The sequence below is a fragment of the Panthera onca genome, chromosome B2 (genome assembly GCF_046562875.1).
Source record: "Panthera onca isolate mPanOnc1 chromosome B2, mPanOnc1 haplotype 2, whole genome shotgun sequence".
NCBI lineage: Eukaryota > Metazoa > Chordata > Mammalia > Carnivora > Felidae > Panthera > Panthera onca.
In genome coordinates this window covers 15,753,549-15,767,762 of record NC_138343.1, presented here as the reverse complement: position 1 = coordinate 15,767,762, position 14,214 = coordinate 15,753,549, and the positions used below count along the sequence as shown (strand labels likewise).

Below are 14,214 nucleotides of genomic sequence, written 5' to 3'. Positions count from 1 at the left end.
GGTATTTGTTCCCGTAGACTTTAACAGTCCTTTTCAGGTACTTCCCACATTCACCAACAGGCCTCCACTGGCTGGGAGAAGACAGGGAACCCAGAGCTCAGCCCCCTTCTGCAGCTCAGCCTGGCTTTGATATGGACAAAGCAAACAGGTTGCAGTTTTTTTATGTTGGGATTATCATGTTTCATGATGCTTTCAGTGTTCCGCTCGTTTTACACCGTCCAAGTTTCTCAAAGAGCCTCTCATTCGTGGGTCAATTCTATGGTCTAACATGCTGCCCCCTCCATGAATATCACAGAAATGATGGATGCCGAGAAAGGGAAATTGGAACAGACTGGGATGATTCTTATCACCTTCGCCCCAGACAGTGCTGGCTTCAAAATATCCAGGGAGGTTTGCCTTAAGGGTTTCAGTTTGCTAGAAAGTAGGGGGTGAGAGAGTTGGCTTTTAAAAGGTATTCGCATAGCAAGCATGTGGCTTTCGGTGGGGTGTTAGGCTTATCTGAGGAGGCTGGGGGAGGGTTTATGGTGATCAAGGTCAGGTGGGGAGAGGGGAGTTGGCCGATGACCCCTCAACCCAATTTACCCCTTTGACATTTCAGGGAACTTAAGATCTGTGGCAAAAGTAGTAAACACTCCAGGTTTCAGTGCTCCTTCGTTCAGGTGTTACAGATCTACGCCCTCTATCATTCAGCGATGTGGCTTATCTGGAGCCCCCCTGAAAGAAAATCAAGGAAGCTGCTACAGTTACATCTTAAGATGTTACATCTTAAGCAATCTCTGCTAACTCAGCATTGGCGTTTAGGAGGTCCTCTACCCAAAAGTATCAAACCAAAGGGAAATACACTGCAAAAATGTAGCAGTCCCCTCTGCCCAACCTGAAGTTTCAAAAAAGAAGGGTCAGCGGAGTTTCCAAGGTCTCCCTCACCCCACTCCACTCCTCTCCCGTCACTCCAGGGGGAGGGGGAGGGGGAGGGGGGGAGGCCTGTGGGGGGAGGGGCGGGGACTGTGGTTTTCTGATCCGAACTCCCAACAGCACAGTTTGAATTATATAATGGAGCTGCTGTGAGTCAGGTGACAGGCTCACTGAGTAATTCCCTGCAGAAGGAGACAAACTGCATGTTAAAAAGCTCAACAAATACTAAAAAAGAAAATAATAATAAATAAATAATAAATTAAAAAAAAAAAAAAAACAAACAAACATAAAAAACTCCGGCCGTGAGTTCCAGACTGGCAAGCGGCAGGTTTCTCTGAATTTTCTCCAAGCCGAAACCGCTGGGAGGGCTGTCCGGGTCCGGAGGCTCCCAGAGGCTGCCGCGGAGGGCCAAGTGCAGGTCGGGGGGGTCTGGTTGGATCCCTGGGTTACTTTCTGTTTCATTTCGAAATGTTCCCTGCCTCTGAAATTGGTTGCCTCCAATGTCAAGGAAAACGCCTGGCTCCTTGGAGACTTCAGCCAGGCTTTTAAGAACTGGGGCTTTGTGAAGGTAAGAGACATCAGAGTCCTGCCAGCCCCCCCGGGGGGCGCCGCCCGGCAGTGGCCTGGGTGCCAGCAGGGAAAGCCAGGAGTCTGCCAACTTGTTCTGGGATCTGGATGAGGCTGGAGAAACCTGTGGAAGGGTTTTAAGGTTACACGGGTGGCCACCCAGTCCATGGTGAGTGGGATCGGTCCCCCAGCTCCCGTGGGCTCCCTTCCAGCCCCCATCCCGTCTTATGGAGGAGATTGTCAGCAGTCAGGGACTTGGCACGGGCTGGCCCGGGGCCGGGAAGGAAGGCGAAGGAGCCGCCTGGCACTGAAAGCCTTGCCTGGGTGTGTGTAGCATGTGTATTTCAGACCCGGACGCTTCCCACTGTTGCTTAGTCCAAGAAAGCACAGCTATTAGCCAGAAAACAGACCCGGAGGGGAGGATACTTGCGTGAGCAAAGAGCTTGGGAGCACCAGTAAGGTAGGTTTTTGAGTCTTAAGTAATTTTAACTGCTTTTTGTGTGTTTGTTAGTTGGGTTTTGCATTCGGTTTTTTGTGTGTGTGGCTGGGTTTAGGGAATTTTCCCCTTTTGGAGCTGCCAGCGTGGATTGATTTGGTTTTTCAGTCTTCGGAGCTGGTTCACGGGATGTCTTGGAACCCACTGGTGGAGCTGTGGATGCCTGGAAGTCAGAAGACTCTGGTGGGAAACTAGGGATGTTTTTCAGATCAGGGGGATTCACTTGCAAATCTCACTGCGGTATAGACTTGCTGGGCGCCCGCTGAGGCAGGCAGCACTTAGGAACCTCAGGAAGTTTCCGACTTAAAGAGACAGGAGAGGAAAAATCGGATCAAGCAGTTGTTACTCTGGGGGAGGTGGGCCCCGGGGAGAAGTTGTGGATGACAAAAGAGAAAGCGGACCGGACCGGGGAAAAAATAGAAGGAAAAAGAAAGGTTTGGTTAGACCCCATTTCAGGCTGTGGCATTTTGAGGTTTGAGGCATGGGGATAAAAATCAATATGGCAACGGATCACAGCTTGCTGGGCATGAACGAGAACGGCCACCATGGGTTCTTTTTCTCACGGATTCTTAGAGAACTCGGGAAATAGGCAAGGCGGTAGTTTTGAGGGGTTCCTTTTGAATTGCGTTTCTTTTTTGGCCACACTGAGGTGCTCTAAACAAAATACGGTGATGTTCAAGCCAAAGGGAACATGTGTTCAGAATGATGTCTTGTGAAGAGATATTCAGGTTTTTGGCCGCCTTTTACCCCTTTGCAACCTCACTCCTTGGCTGAGGCAAATTCTATGAGCCAAACGTGTCCGATATAAACAACTCTTTGGAGGGGCACAAGGATCGCCATGAGAGAGTATTCGGATATCACAAAAAGAAATGATCCTGATTCAGTGATTCTTTGAGATCACCAGCACATTTCGGGATGGAAAAGATTCCATTTAGCACAACTAAATGATGACCACAGAGCCAAATGGGATAACGTGGTGAGGTTTCTGATTAATGCCCATGTGTGAAATATAGATAGCGTAATATCACAAATATTCATAATATGAGAGAACAGTTCACGGATCCCCCTTTGCAGGCCTTGGCAGTCCCTCCAGAAAGCATCGCTTAAATAATTAATGACAGCACACGGAGTGCCTTTTATGCAGATTTCCACCCCTCGAAAACGGATGCATTTCTACATTTCCATAATATACCGAGGACCGAGATTCGTGAGGGTGACCTCTGGACACCATATGACCCACCAGTGCCTTTGAGATCACAGAAGATGACACGGTGCCCTGACTAGTTTTACTGTTGAGTGCCTTGCCTTGCACTCTGTAATCCACTCAAATTTGGTCATCTGCCTAAATCGTGGTGCCCACATTTTCCACCCCAAGAACCAGGACTTGTGGTGTTACAAAGGATTTTTGTGTTACTTTCAGGATGAGGCACGGTCTGGGAAATGCAGTTTGGACACGAAGATAATAAGTTTGGATGTCCGCTTCTGGGACAGTTCAGTAGCTCATGTGACAGCTGATCAGAAGAGGCCAGAGAGGAAGGGGAAAATCTGGTCCCTGTAGAAATGTGGAGACTTTGTTTAAAAGCATAAGCCTTCTGTGTTCACACTGACTTGGGCTCCGTTTGCAATTCTTCTACCTATTCAGTGAGTGACCTTGGGCAAGCTTCCTGACCTTTCTAAGCCTCGGTTTTTCCCTCTGTAAAATCGGATATTAACAGTAGTTAACTCACAGGTTGTATGGGAAGTGAATAAAGTGATATATAAGGAAAACAGCACATAGCACAATGTTTCGCATAAGTAGCATCGAATAAACAGTACCTGATATTATTATGGTTATGATTTGTGACTTTTAGTGGCTACTGTTGTTAGTGTTATGATTTGTGATGTTTTCAGTGACCACAAAACAGTTGAGAAACCAGTTCATGGTTTTCCTTTTAATATCCCAGAGAGGAGGGAATAAATAATGTTGTGCAACTTTACAACAACGTTTGGGATCCTCAGAATGTTCTGGAATGAAGCTGTTAGCATGTCTGTTCCTTTTTGTGAATCATTGTCCCCACGTTTTGCACAGAAGAGTCTATTGAACTGGTTGAAGCCACACAGGACATCGGTGGCAGCACCTGGGGGGGGGGGGTGGATATCTGTCCCCAGGCTCCCTGAGTCCTACCTGTGGGATTGCACTGTTCCTGATGATCCCACTGGGGACCACACCAGGGCTGGCCCCACCAAGGCAGGGTAGCCCTTGTCTCTGGAGAGCCTCGGACACTTTCCGTGGATGGAGTCTGGTGCAGCCGACTTGATTTTCCTCACTTCAGCTTGCTGTTAGTTACGCTGTGTCATTTTTTTTTTCTCCAGAATTGCTGGTCTTAGGGCCCCTAAAGGTGTTTACCCACATGGCCAGCTCATGCCGATGGGTGGTTGTGATCATGACCCCAGCGCTCCAATTGGAACAGCGCAAAATCTGCGACCCTGCAGCCCCTTCTGGGCTCTGTTTTTATTTTGTCTTGCAGCCTCCGAATGGGGGGGATTTCATGCCTCCCATCAAGCAACCACCGATCATATGCTATAAAAGTCCAAAAACAGTCATATAATTAATCTAAAGGCTAACGATGTCAAAAGGCCTTTCTTTTTGCATTCCATGGGTATTCTGCTTCCTGTAGGATTCAGAATCCACAGTTACAGGGAAGGTGCTGAGAGAGGGATTTCATAAAAGGTGCTCCAGGAATAGCCTGGGCTCTCAGGGCAACAAAGTGAATAAAAATCCCCCCTGCTCCCCGACAAGGGCAGAGTGAAGAATGGTGTAGAGTGTCTTCTTTTAAGAAACCCACCACAAAGACAACACAAAAGTCTAAAATTAAGACAAACAGAAATGGGGGGCACCTGGTGGCTCAGTCGGTTAAGCGTCCGATTTCAGCTCAGGGCATGATCTCACGGTTCGTGAGTTAGAGCCCCGCATCGGGCTCTGTGCTGACAGCTCAGAGCCTGGAGCCTGCTTCAGATTTTGTGTGTGTGTCTCTCTCTCTGCCCCTCCCCTGCTCATTCTCTCTCTCTCTCTCTCTCTCTCTCTCTCTCAAAACTAAATAAACATTAAAAAAAAAAAACAAACTGAAGAGATGACCAGAACCTTCGACTATTCCGTCAACAATGTTTAGAACTTGAATGTTAGCTGGGCCTATCAAGAGGTTTTAATAACTATTTAGGGTTAAAGAAAATCGACAAAAAGGAAGGAACGTGTATGTTACCAAAAAACGGGATTTTCTTCTTAGGGATACAGAAGAAAATCACTGTGGATAATCTATAGCTAATGCATAACCTATAACTGCTGTATCCATTTGCTAGGGTGACTGTAACACAAAGGCTCAGAAGGAGAGGCTTAAACAGCAGAACCTTATTGTCTGATGGCTCTGGAGGCCCAACTCCAAGGTGGTGGTGTTGGCAGTTTGGTTTCTCCCGAGACCTCTCTCCTTGGCTTGAATATGGTGGCCTTCTTTCTGTGCCCTCAGATGTGTGTGTGTGTGTGTGTGTGTGTGTGTGTGCGCGCGCGCGTGCGTGTGTGCATGTGTCCACGCGCACGCACATCCCTGGTGTCTCTTCCTCTTCTTTTTTTTTTCTAATTTTTAATGTTCTATTTATTTTTAAGAGACATAGAGCATGAGCAGGGGAGGGGCAGAGAGAGAGGGAGACCCAGAATCCGAAGCGGGCTCCAGGCCCCGAGCTGTCAGCACAGAGCCCGATGCTGGGTTCAAACCCAGGAACCACGAGCTCATGACCTGAGCTAAAGTCGGATGCTTAACTGACTGAGCCACCCAGGCACCCATCTTCCTCTTCTGATAAAGACACGGGTCTGAGGGGATTAGGGCTCTGCCCATATGACCTCCTTTAACTTTGATTACCTCCCTATAGACCTTATCTCTAAATACAGTCGCATTCTGAGGGGGGGCCATCGTCAAAGTGCCCTCAGTACTGGGGGTTAGGGCTTCATCCTGTGGATCTGGAGGGCACACAATTCAGCCCATAACCTCTATCAACTAAGAAAGCTCATTAAAAGGTATGTTCTTGTTTTAGAAATTTATTAGATCCCTGAAGGAAAATACAATCTCCAAAATCTCCATGGAGAGACATCAGGGAAAGTGGTCTGGGAGACGTGGCTCCAGATTCAGAGGAGCTTGACTTCCTGGGGTGTTTCTACTAAGAGGGGAAGCACGGAGCTTGAGTTCTGACTTCCTCCCAGGTGTTCTGTCCAAGAATTAGCAGACTGTCCCTGTCAAGGTTGCATCTCTATGGTGACAGATGTTCTCAGAGAATGGATTTAATTGTTTGGAATTGTTTGGAATTTGGATTTAATTGGTCCTTCGAGGTCAGAAGGACTGTGGCATTTCCCTGGCTAATTTCCCACTTCCTTTCAATGTTCTGTCTCGTAAAGGAAGTCGGAGATTGGTCCTGCCATCCGGGGTCCTGACGTGTTCAGAGTGATCGTGCAGACTTCAGTCAGTCTGCAGCCCTCCCTGCTCTCAGTCAGTATGAACAGTGACATTCAGTTACACGGTTGCCTGAAATACACACACATGTACATTTATTTACTCCTGAAACAGAATTTGTGAGTCGAGAGGCAGATGGTTTGTAAGTGATGTTTACATATCACTTTCTTAATTTTTTAATTTTTTTAATTAATTTCTTAAATGTTTATTTTTGAGAGAGAGAGAGAGAGATAGAGTGTGAGTGGGGGAGGACAGAGAGGGAGGGGGACACAGAATCCAAAGCAGGGCTCCAGGCTCCGACTGTCAGCACAGAGCCCGATGTGGGGCTCGAACTCACGAGCTATGAGATCATGACCGGAGCCAAAGTCGGACGCTTAACCGACTGAGACACCCAGGCGCCCCTACATATCACTTTCTTTTTAAATCTGAGATCATTGATTTCAGAGAAGAGAAACGAGGCCCAGCTGATGGCTGAGATGTCCCCACAAATATGGGAAGCGCAGGGGGACTGACACCTCTCCTAAAGTCACAGGCATGAAAAGGCACGGAAGAGAAAGTGGTAACAGGTGAGGAGCAGGTGATTCACAGTGTCTGCAGCTAAGAGTGGGCGTGCTCCCTGCCTTCCTCTCGCCCCTTACCCCTCACAACTGCCCCTTTCGGTGACCATTTGCACACTCCGGGAGGGCACATCCCAACAGGAAACGTGAGGAAATCATGCAAACAAGGCATACCTAGATTTAAAAAACAAACAAGCAAACAAAAACGATGGTAGTGAAAAATTATATTGGAAGGGACAAGGAAGCACACATTTAGTGACTCGTAAAATACCCTGTTGGGTCCTTTTGCTTTAAAAAAAAAAAAAAAAAGATACGCCTGCATGCCCAAGGGGAAAGGATCGGTTCCCCAAGCATCATGACCATACCTCCTGAGTCTGCTCCTGGTGCTGTCTTGGCACAAACGAGAACACACTGAATCCTTAGTGGATGGATTTCCCCCTCTAATGGGATCCCTTTCAGAGGCAGAGGAAGGAAAGGGTCAGCAAGCTAAATGAGTCTGCCCAGTCTTCAAGCTGTTTGGGTGTGGTGTTGTCTCCATGTGGCGAGTTCTCTTGTCTGGGTTATTCGAAAGAGGCTGTTGAAACCGGGATACAATTCAGAATATGTCAGAATAAGGATTACTTAGCACTGATTTTAAGGTTCGTGACTTGCCCAAAAAAGGACCTGGAGCCTGAAAAGTTACAAGGATACACAATCAGGAACAAGCCATCAGACCTCAAGAAAAAATTAACATTGGTTCTCTTTGGCTTTCGTATAAATTAGGAACATAAATTAGGAACTCTTGTTTAAGTTGGTTTGTTCACATATAGAACTTCCCAAGTGAAGTGAAGAATGTGGGTTGTTTTTTTTTTTTGTTTTGTTTTTTTTCTTCTTGTTTGTTTTTTGATAAAGCAAAAAATCACTACCTTGGGGTTTTTGTTGTCATCGTTGTTATTGTATTTAATCGGTAAGCACTTACTGGTTACTGAACCAAGAACCCTGTTTTGCGGGGTAAGAAAAGATGAATCAGATCTATTGTATCTAGAGAAATAAATCATGTATGTAAAAGTTTTAGTAAGATCCAGAACTGGCAGCTTCATGAGAACAGAAAAAATGGTTACTGAGGTTGAAAAAAAAAAGATAATTCTAGCTAGAGAGGGCTTCAGGAATGTTTTCTGGGTTTTTTTGTTTTTATTTTTAGTGTTTATTTACTTTGAGAGAGGGAGAGAGAGGGAGGGAAGGAGGGAGAGGTAGAGAGAGAGAGGGAGAGAGAGAATCCCAAGCAGGTTCTGCACGGTCAGCGCAGAGCCTGACTCGGGGCTCGGTCCCATAACCGTGAGATCAGGACCTTAGTTGAAATCAAGAGTCGGCCACTTAACCGACTGAGCCACCCAGGCGCCCCTACAGATGGCTTTGGGAATGTTTTTAACCAAGGTCTTGAGGGATGAACCGGTGTATTTCAGGGCGGATGGGGAGGAGGAGAAAATTCCCAATAGAGGAGAGCTGGAGTACGTGGGAAGCAAAATGGTACCTGAGGTGGGTGAGCAGGCCCGTTTTAGGAGAGGAGCGGGTAGAAAGAAGGCGACCAGTTGTACATTCGCTGGAGAGAACTTGAATATCAAGCAGAGAATGACATGGTCGGAGCTTAGAAATACGCGAAGGATAGGGTGAATGGAGAGAGGGGAGTGCAACAGTCAGTTACAGTGTTATTGCACGGGTGGCGAACCAAACAATGGTTAATGATGATGATACTAATAGCAAGTAGCTCTCACTTGCTGAGTGCCTAGTGGTTGCTGAACATTTCCTTTAGATATTACTCTCTGAGCATTTTCTTTGACCCGCCCAGGAGACCTGCGAGGTAGGTGCAAATAGCCAGGTAGGTGCAAATCGACTTGATCCGCGTCATTCGTGGGTTCTGTACTTGCACATTCGCTTATTCACTCAATTTATTTGTAACCCCAATACTCGTGATGCTTTCCGTCATCCGTGGGCATGTGCAGAGCAGCACAAAAATTTTGCCCCACATGTATATTTCCAACTGAAAATCGAAGAAGGGGACACTCTGCTCTTGTGTTTCGGCTTCATACTGTAAACAAGTGGTGTTTTCATGGTCTGTTTAGTCTCATGTTGTTCATGGTGTTTTGTTTTGTTTTGTTTTGCTTTTTGTTGGTAACTCTGCTGTAAAATGGTCCCCAAGTTTGGGGCGCCTGGGTGGCTCAGTCAATTAAGCATCCGACTTCAGCTCAGGTTGTGATCTCACACCTTGTGGTTCGTGAGTTCAAGCCCTGCGTCGGGCTCTGTGCGGACAGCTCAGAGCCTGGAACCTCCTTCGGATTCTGCATCTCCCTCTCTCTCTGACCCTCCCCTGCTCACGCTCTGCCTCTCTCTCTCTCATATAAATAAACTTTAAAAATTTAATAATAAAAAAATAAAAAATAAAATGGTCCCCAAGTATAGTGCTGAAGTGTTGTCTTGTGTTCTTGAGCACAAGAAGTCTGCGGTATGCTTATGGAGAAAATATGTGTTTGATGAGCTTCGTTCAGGAATGAGTTATAGTGCTGTGGGCCAAGTTCAAGGTTAATGAATCAGCAATAGATACTAAGAGGTCTTCAAACAGAAACACACTTAATACAAGGTATAAATTGATCAGTTGGTGAAAACATTGTGACCAGAGGCTCGCGGGAATCTTACCATACATTTCCCCCAGGAGCAATGGTTCTGTACTCAGTAATTGAGTGTTCACCCTGACTTTACAGAAGAGGGCTACTTGAATATTGAGAATCCTATAGTAACCTCCTTCGCACAGAGTTAGAGTAAACTAAGGCTGGGAGAAGCCTTGCTGGAGCCTAGACAGCAAGCATGAACCCAGTCTGCCAGACTGGTGTCTCATTGTGCAATGCCATCCACTTGTAATGACTTAGCAAAGGTCTGGATCAGGTGATAGCGAGGAAAAATGGAGGAAGTGGAATCAACAGGACTTGGCCACTGATTGCATATGAAGGGCAAAGGGGAGGCAGGGGTCCAGGAGGACTCTGAAGTCAGCAGGAGGTGGTGGGTGGTTGGGAGATTGTAGGAAGGGTAAGCAGCAGGTGCAGCAGGGCTTAAGGACCGGGGTCTGAGAACAGAGATGCCAGCTGTTATTTTCTGAGAGTTCATATAGTCCATGTGCTACTGAGAGACTCTACCTGAGCAAGCTCACTTAATCCGTGCAAAAGTCCCGAGGCAGTGACTATGATGCCCATTTTACAGATGAGGAGAGTGAGCTCAAAGAACTAAAGCAACTTGCCAAGGGGCACCTTGCTTATACATGGAACAGGGAATTCAAGCCCAGGCAGAGTGACCTTGGAGGTTGGAATAACAGGGTGAAGTTTTGGAGTTTGAGACCTTGGAGGAAGAGAAGCATTAATGCTAATGATACCCTGTCTCGTTCTCTAGTTTCTTGTTTTTAATTTTATTTTTTTCCAATATTTTCTCTTTGCACCACAGATATTCCTACCTTCCTGTTTTTGTTCAAATTCTTCTGTCCCACAGGAATGTTGTTTTCTCTCCCATCCTTTAGGTTTCTTTTCTTTCTTCTTCTCCCCCCTCAGTGTCACAAAGGGATAGTAAAATTATTTAATGGCTGCCGAAGTTGAGCATGTTATGTCGGTAGGTTGTGCCGTTTCATAAAAAAGTTTGAAGATTTCAAGGTTTCCAAGAATACAATTCATGTTACTTGGCAACAATTCTCCTAATCGCTTCTGCATTTCACATTAATAGACTTATGGTTTATTGACAGATTGCTCATTAATAGGGGAAAACACAATTATGCTATTTGTATGTTAGATTTGGATAACGCGACACAAAAGACATGGTCCCTGTTTTGCATTTCATCTCCCAAATCGATTATCTTTGAACTTTTTTAAAGGTATGAAGTCCCTCTTTAAGTTTCCCAAATCCAGATCCCTGAGACTTCTTTGTCTACGACCCTGAGGTATGAAGAAATTAAATATTCCCCTGATACTTAGGTATTAAGCGTTATTTCCCAACGGTACTCGGCCTGGGAAAGGAATAGTTTCTACATGCAGAGGGGGCTTCATCAAAAAAGGGCACGAGTTGTTTGTTATATTCAAAAACATATTAATGATATATAATAGGGGGAAAAAAATCCACCAGAATCCTGGGCTCCCTCCTACTTTCTGAAAAGCCCCTCCAAGATGTCCAGAAGTTGAGTAATCTTTCTGACCACACAGAGGGGCTCTCCAGAGCTGTGCTGTTTCATCCAAACACCTCTGCCCACAGAGTTCAAATGCCGGAGGCTACAAGAATAGAGAGCTTGAATCTCTGCAGGCAAGCAGGAAAGAGTTCACCTCCAAGGGACTTTCCATTCTTTGAAATAACCCAAGTATGAAACCCTTCCTTTATGAATTAAAAAGAAACCTCTTGAACCATTCAGAAACCAGAAGAGAGAGCTGGAATGCATCTGGTAACTGTACTCTGTCCTCGTTCAGCCGCAACCCTTAGGTGAGCAAAAGCTGCGTTTGTGTAGACGTCTGGTAACGGTAGGAACAAAGGCGAAGGCAAACCCGGAGAAATCTTTGTCCTCTTAAACTGCTAGAACGTAAAAGGGAGCTGGGAAGAGCGAAGCCGTGTTTGTTTGATTCCACAAACACTCGAAACCGTCTTTCAAATATTCTGGACGGAATAAAGTCCAAGGTGCGTTTTGCCAAACCCGAGGGAAATTCATTCACTCCATATGTTTCTGATTCATGTATAGTTTAATCATCAAAATGCTGTTTTGCAACGACTGGTTATGTCCAAGAAACCTTTTATGAGCCATTTTAAAACATTATCTTGAAAACAGGAAGGGCTGTTTTGCCAAGAGCTAACAGATGCCTGAGCAGAGGTTCTGGATTGGGGGGCAGGGAGGGGGGGGGGGGCAGAGCCCTGGAAATGGAGATTTCCAAAGCTGACAGAGCCGACCTTATGATGCCTTTGGGGACTCTGCACTGCGTGCCTGTCTCACTCACTAGAATAATACAATCCTTCAGGGAAAATAACCCAAGGGGAAGGTGACCACTGGCTTCTGTGATTTCCGCTCAAACTCCTTCCCTTTCTTAGATTTTCATACCCTTTCACCACATTCCATTTGCTAAATGATAATTCAGCATATAACTTCTCTACTGAAATCTTGTTAGTATCTTAGCCCTTAAAAACCCAAGGTAGAATTTCATAATCGAGCTTGGAAAATAGTAGCTTCAAAGGAGCTACTAACTTCAGGGATAGTAAAAAAAAATAATAATAATCCCATTATTTTTGAGGTTTTTTTTTTTTAATGAACTAAAATTCCCAGAATTGAAGCCTCCTAAGTTAGTTTTTTTTTTAATTTTTGTTTTACACTTATTCATTTTTTGATAGAGAGAGAGCACAAGTGGAGGAGGGGTAGAGAGAGAGGGGGAGAGACACAGAATCCGAAGCAGGCTCCAGGCTCTGAGCTGTCAGCACAGAGCCCGACGCAGGGCTTGAACTCACAAACTGCAAGATCATGACCTGAGCCGAAGTCAGAGCTTAATCGACTGAGCCACCTAGGCGCCCCTAAAGTAGCTTTTACGTAAAGTCAAGTTTATGTTGCTTTCTCTTTCATTGCTCTTCATCGGGCAGTTTTTGATGTTTTTTTAATGTTTATTTTTGAGAGAGGGAGCAAGTGGGGGGGGGGGCGGGGGACAGGGGATCCAAAGCGGGCTCCATGCTGACAGCTAAGAGTCTCATGTGGGGCTCGAACTTGCAAACCACGAGATCATGACCTGAGCTGAAAGCAAGAGTCGGACGCTTAGCCGGCTGAGCCACCCAGGTGCCCCACTGAGGGGGGGGTGGGTGTTTAACGTAAGTTCCCTGATCAGCTTCACTTGGGAAATTGCTAGAAATGAAAGTTCTCTGAGCCTCCCTCACATCTGCTTCGAGTGGTTCTCAAATTCCATGTCCATCGGAATCATGGAGGCCCCATCCTCAGAGTTTCTGCTTCAGCAGGCCCGGGGGTGACCTGAGAACTTGTATTCCTAATAAGCCCTCCAGGTGATCTGCTCGTCCCAGGACACCACTTGGAGAGCCACCACTCCCCACTCTTCCCAGTTCTGACCCCTGGCCTGCAGTTTAATCCCAGGGAGATGGGTACTGAAGCCCAGGTGTAACTGGAGACCTTCCCAGGCACAGCTACTGATGGTTCCTCTGAAATCCGTTTCAAAGATTTCACCAGGATGCCGTCTCGAAATTCCCGTGGACCGTTAATTCATCTGGTGACATGAGCTTTTTCTGCCATTGAAATGTTAAAGGACTTTTATGGCACGGATTCTTGCATGGGGACTATTGGGTATATAATGGGAAAATGTCCTTGACGGGAATTGTGTAACTGACCCCAATGGGCCATACTGATCCTCAGACAAATCATGAAACCGGAACTCATTCACCAGAGAGTTCGGCTGGCCTGCTGCTCTTTGATGATCTGACAACACAAACAAAGAGCCTATGGAACCTTATGTTTAAAAAAGCAGTTCACGAACGTTCAAATGTATTAGAATCACCTGGGAATCTCACCAAACATGCAGATTTTGATTTAACAGGTATGACGTGGGGCTCAAGGGACTTCATTTCTTTTTTTTTTTTAATTTTTTTTTTAACATTTATTTATTTTTGAGACAGAGAGAGACAGAGCATGAATGGGGGAGGGTCAGAGAGAGGGAGACACAGAATCCGAAACAGGCTCCAGGCTCTGAGCTGTCAGCACAGAGCCCGACGCGGGGCTCGAACCCACGGACCGTGAGATCATGACCTGAGCCGAAATCGGCCGCTTAACCGACTGAGCCACCCAGGCGCCCCGGGACTTCATTTCTAAGAGTCTCCCAGGTCATGCCCATACAAACCACACTTGGAGAAGAAGCAAGGTTCTAGAATAGTGGTTCATGAGCCCGGGAAGCCTTTAAAAAAATTCTAAGTCAAATCCCTACTTGGATGTAGGGAATTTCTAAAGCACCGCAGGTGATCCTAATGGACAGCCGACATTGAGGAGTTCTGACCTGGAGAAATCAAAGCGATAGTTCAAGGCTGCCTCTCTCAAAACCAGGTGTCTTGCCTGAGTCTTAGGTGAGTATTCAGTTGCAATAAACTCACACTTGACTCCTCTAATAAGCATCTTAAGGGCCCATTTCTATGTTGCTGATAAAAGAAAGAGGCAAATGCTTTAGATTCTAGATGT

General features: G+C 46.1%; 1 protein-coding gene across 6 annotated transcripts in view; it reads left to right on the top strand.

Annotated features, from left to right (window-relative positions):
- PHACTR1 (phosphatase and actin regulator 1) overlaps nt 1-14,214 on the top strand; it is a 559,123-nt gene that overhangs the window by 245,100 nt on the left and 299,809 nt on the right. Inside the window, exon 1 of one of the 6 annotated variants that reach the window (XM_078446627.2) lies at nt 1,344-1,480. The exons of 4 other annotated variants lie outside the window; for them this stretch is intronic. The gene's annotated coding sequence lies outside the window, so the exon portion shown is untranslated. Of the gene's footprint in view, nt 1-1,343; nt 1,481-1,692; nt 1,940-14,214 lie in introns of those variants that run through there. One more of the 6 variants, XM_078446626.2, reaches the window with a different exon arrangement.